Source organism: Nematolebias whitei, chromosome 2, assembly GCF_014905685.2.
Source record: "Nematolebias whitei isolate Nwh7 chromosome 2, NemWhi1, whole genome shotgun sequence".
Taxonomy (NCBI): domain Eukaryota; kingdom Metazoa; phylum Chordata; class Actinopteri; order Cyprinodontiformes; family Rivulidae; genus Nematolebias; species Nematolebias whitei.
The window spans coordinates 33,533,011-33,538,163 of record NC_056499.1 but is presented as its reverse complement, the minus strand read 5'-3'; positions in this window follow the sequence as shown (position 1 = coordinate 33,538,163).

Here is a 5,153-nt window from a genome sequence, read left to right as displayed (position 1 = left end):
AAAAAAAAAAAAAAAAATCTGTAGATACACATACATATATGTATATATATATATATATATATATATATTTAAGTTTAGGTAATAAAATAATTTGATGAAGTTTCAAAAATATTTAACTGCTAACTGTTAAAATACCCCAAAAATACATTTTGCTGACATAGTTTTGCACTACCTATAGAGCGAGTCCTATTGAAAACTAATGCAGTAAATCGACACCATAAAATCATAAAAACAAAAAGATCACTGAAGCTCAACTTTAGTACAAAAACCACGACGCATCTGGTAGTAGCAGCTGTCCAAGCAAAGACAGTCTAGCCTTTTTTCAAATGTGTTGCTTGAGAATCCTTTCCCTCCCATAAGATCCAGGAACACAAAACATTCAACAGTTTATTTTATTTTATGAACAAAGACACTCCACCGACTAAAAAGCCAATATAAAAGCAGATAGAAGTTGATAAAAGTGGATATCACAACCCCAGCTCATCTTAAACACAGTGAAAATAACAGAGAGGTTTTGACAAGAGCACAGACTCCATAGATCTGTGACAAGTATGAATGCACAGGAGCCTCTGCTCTTCCTCCTCCTTCTTCTTGAACAATGTATCATTGAGGGCTGTTTAAGAGGTCCTGTCAACAGGTAGTTCAACTTTCAGCTCATCCCCACTGATCAGTTGGAGCCCTCCTGACAGCGAGAAAAGAAAGACACCAGGAGGGAGCGAGGGAGGGGAAAAAAATGTTGTGAGTCTTTTTATCCGTCCGTCGCTCTGACAGCCTTGCAGGGGATGCCAAGGGAGGAAGATCAATGCAGGACAAGCGGATTCCCACAGTTCATTGTTCCGGGCCAGCCAAATCATCTTCCCAAGACGGCTGGGAGCTCAAAGCTTCCCTTTATGATAACCATCCCTGGTATTATTCCCACTATGATGATGATGACCTGCAGATGTCTCTGTCTCTCTCTCTCTATATGTGAGGGTGTGTGTGTGTGTGCATCTATGAACACCTCTCCCCTCCTGAGTGCGCTACAATAGAGGTCACAGTGGCACAGTCAGACCCCCGCAGCGGTGAATAAAGCAGAGTGACGAACACAGGATTAACAGTGTCAAACATTTGTTAAGCAAACTGTCTCAGTTTAGTGGTTATTGGAAAAAAAGAACAAATAATAATAATAATAATGCGTCGTAATTGGCATGTATGCCAACACAAAAATTGGACTGCGTACCACTTCAGCTTGTTTCCTTTGTAACGCCTTTGTTTCAGTTCTACATGGATTTAATTGTGTTTATTTTTCACTTTCAAAGACCCCCGGATTAAGGACCCCCTTCACACTAGACAATGACCATGCTGTGCTTCCAGTAACATCTACAACCTGTAAGAATGTGGCTAAATCACAGGGAATTTGGAAAGCCCTCTTCAGTGCAAATGCAATAAAGATGTTTCTACGTTCTTAGCATTACCAAAGTTTCAGCACAAAAAAAAAAGAAACTGTCCAGATGACCTGACTGAAAAATGTTGGACTTTATACCTGGATTATTGAGCATGGACTTTGTTGTTCATTACCAACTGTTTTTCTTGCCTATTTCTGTGTCCATGAAATAATTGCCTTCATCATCACCTTTCTCTATACGTCAACCACAGGTTTATATGACAATGTTGCTGTTTGCTTATGATCCCCCCACCCCCACCCCCCACAAGGCCCTGCTCTGGTTCGTTCATCTTAGATTGTGTCAGGATGTAGCTAAGCACTAGAAGATCAGGTCACTGTAGCATGACTCTACTACCATGGATATCAAGTCTGCAACTTTGTCACAATCACAGTTTGTCACAGCCTTAGCATGAAGTCAGCATGGCAAGTTCTGCTTCCGATTTTCAACAGCTAAGCCAAAAACTAAGACACCACCCTGCTCCAAGCTCCACCAGGACCCTGATGTGCTGCCACCAAAATGATAAACCTCAACAATCTTGGTGTGGAAGTTTTCTTTATAAAAATAAGCTCAAAACCTTCCTCAACCATACACGCTTTGTCACTCATCATGTAGAGCTCACCGTGTTTTAAATAAACCCCACCGAAACACGTACGATGGCCCTGCAAATACCATGTGCATTCTAGCTGTTTTTTTATTTTTTTGTTTGCTTTTAGAGTAGTGGAGTGATTACCCTGTGCAATAGTAGCATGCGGTTTCCTGACTGATGTGGTCCCTAACTGATACTCAAAACATGGCCCTTCTGTTTTATTATGTACCTTTGCATAACCTTTGCAGTTTGGTCTTTTGCTGTCTGATGACTAAGCTTAACTTCCTGTCATATCAGTCCGAAAAAAGGTCACCATTCTGCAAGTGAGTGTATAAGTATAAGAGCTATGTGTTGTCATCATTGTATGTTCCCATACAATGATGAAAATGGTTATCTGCATTCAACCCATCACACCTGAGATATACCCAGGTGGAGCAGTGGGCAGTTATGTAAGCACCCGAGGAGCAATTAAGAATTGGGTGTCTTGCACAAGGACACCGTGACATGTGGGCATGGCGGGGAGTCAAACTGCGACTTTCTGACCGCAAGTCGGTTGCCCAGCCTCTACACCATCTCGGCGCTTGGCATCTTGGTATGAACATGTGCACACGGTAAACACCAACCATGGTGATGTGAAGTGCTCATAGTTAAATTAATGGAAGGAAAAAAAGCCAAAGAGACGATGACCACAGTGAATCTGTCAAACTTTCCATCAATGGTCACTTTTAGAACAGTGTATCAGCAACAGACGTTTTGGTGATGCACTTCATTGACCTGTGAGATTAAAGACTCGGACAAAGTTCAGTTTTGTTCCACTCTGATTTTTCGGGTGACAATGGAACGAAAAAGACAACTAGAAAGAGAAAAGTAGCTGAATGTCAATACGCTCTAAATAACAGAATATCAGAAATAATTGCTGTTTTCTTCCACTCATGCTGGGCGCTTTCTGGTAGAGTTTTGCATAATGACTTTCGTCAAGGAGGGGGTGGCTGTGGAGGTAATAGTGGAGGGTGTGTGGCAGCGGCAAAGGTGGTGGTAAAGGGAGGGGTTGTTGTGACAGGTGCTGAAATTCAGCTAAGGAGGAAAAGGAGACAAAGGTTCAATTTACTAAAAGGAGACTTTAATTGTTACACAGCTAATTAAGAGAAGAAGGATTTTTTTTGCACTCTCGACTATTTACCGGTAGCTGTGTGTGCATCGCTGAGAGGTAAATTGTGCCTTCAAGCCAAGTGAGTCTATAGCAGAGTCAGAGTGCACACTGTGTGTGTGTGTGTTCACAGACAGGATAGCTGCCGTCGCAACATACAACATATCTTTTCACAGCTTCTCTCCTGTTGGGAATTTGGGACTTTCTCTTTCTTTTTTCAACTAAAACAAAAGTCTATGGGTAATTAGCCGCATTCATTACAGGAAGCGAGTCAGGTAATTATTTTACATCATGCTGCCGATAATTGAATGATTCTTCAATGTCTGGATGTCTGTTTGAAAGTATCCCCCCCCTCCCTTCTTCTTTTTCTTTGAGGAAGATAAGAGAGTCTCGATACAGGTACCGCTGCCATATGCTCTTGAATGAAAAAGCTCTTCTGTCGAAGCAAATGGGATTTTTAAATATTGAAACTGCTGCATGTCTTTTTAATATGACCGTGTTAAATCTCTCTTTATTCCATCACTTTGATAAACTCCCACTTTCCATCTTTCTCCGCTCTCATTTTCTGCCTTCTTTCTTTTTAATCTGAGGGGTTTTGAAGGGAACTTCAGCTCTCTCTAAGAAGAAGAAGTTTAACTTACGTTCTAACCGCGCTGTCTTTTTTTTTTTTAAACAGCACATTTCCTGTTTAAAAAAGCAAACAAATCTTATCAAAGCCATCAGGAAACCAAGACTCAAGTGGAAATGCTTGCAATTGTCTGCATATGTTACAATATCTCTTAGTGGTGTTATAAGTGCTTTTGTTCTCACACACTTTCAGTGTGACTGGTGAACGAGAGAGAGAGAAAAAAGCAGCGCACACTTTGCTTTCTTTCCTTTCACTTCAAAGTTAGATACGCACAGTGATCTAATGTAGCACTTAATATAAAAGGAAAGCGAGTCAGACTGAGGGAGAGAATTTCTACTTTAAGACCAGGGTATATTTATTACAGACTAATTGTAACAGAGGAAGTGCTTTAGAGGGGTGTGCTCTTGGAAAGGGCGGAGGGTCTCGGAAACATAAGAGCATGTTTATCTATCAGACTTTATCAGGAAACAAAGTAGTGACTGCTCTTAAGATTAGAGATGGGGTTCAGTGGAATGGAGAGGGATGAAAAGGTTTACAGAGTGAAACAGAAGAAAAAAAAAAAAAAAAAAAATGAAAGCGCGATGAAGAGAATGCAAGCAAAGAGAGATAAGAGATGCCAGGGAAGCACCGTTTGCGCTGCTGCCAGTGACGCAGAGAGAAGCAGCCATGATTAAAGCAGGAAGTTGGTTGAAACCCCTGAGGAATGTTGTTTTTTTATTATTATTTCCTATTTATTGTATGTATTTATTTCTATTTTATATGTATTTCAAAAAAATGTATTATTTTTTATTATAATGTTTTTATTTTATTTTGGGAGGGGTTGAAGAGGCTTCTCAATTAATTATGCAACTTATCAATTTAGAATATGTACAAACTACCATATTATGAAACAAACAATGTGCATATTTAGCAAAAACAGATTAAATAAAATATGTAAAGATATCTCAAAGCTTATCGAATGTTTCAATAAACTTTTTTTTTTTTTTCCACAGATGGCAAATTTAGCACCAATGTAAAGTAATGAATCTGGCATTTGGAATGTTTTAATCGTGTTTATGCGGAGTCAGATAAGCCCACGATTGGTGCAAAAGTGAACGTGGAGTGGGGACTTGATACTTATTTAATGTGAAGCTTTATACACCATAAGTGAAAGTACCAGACTTTCTAAGGTTTGCACAGTAAAATAAGGAAATGGGTGGGGGTGGCTCTTTCATCTCCAGATAAAGGTTTGTGAGATGCCCTACATTTAAATGTATTATCATGAAGCAACATAATCATTTAGCAGAAAACTATGTACTTACATTTTTATTTTAGAGAAATAAATTATACTCAAAATTGTCTCTTGGGTGTTTTTTTTAACTTATAAAA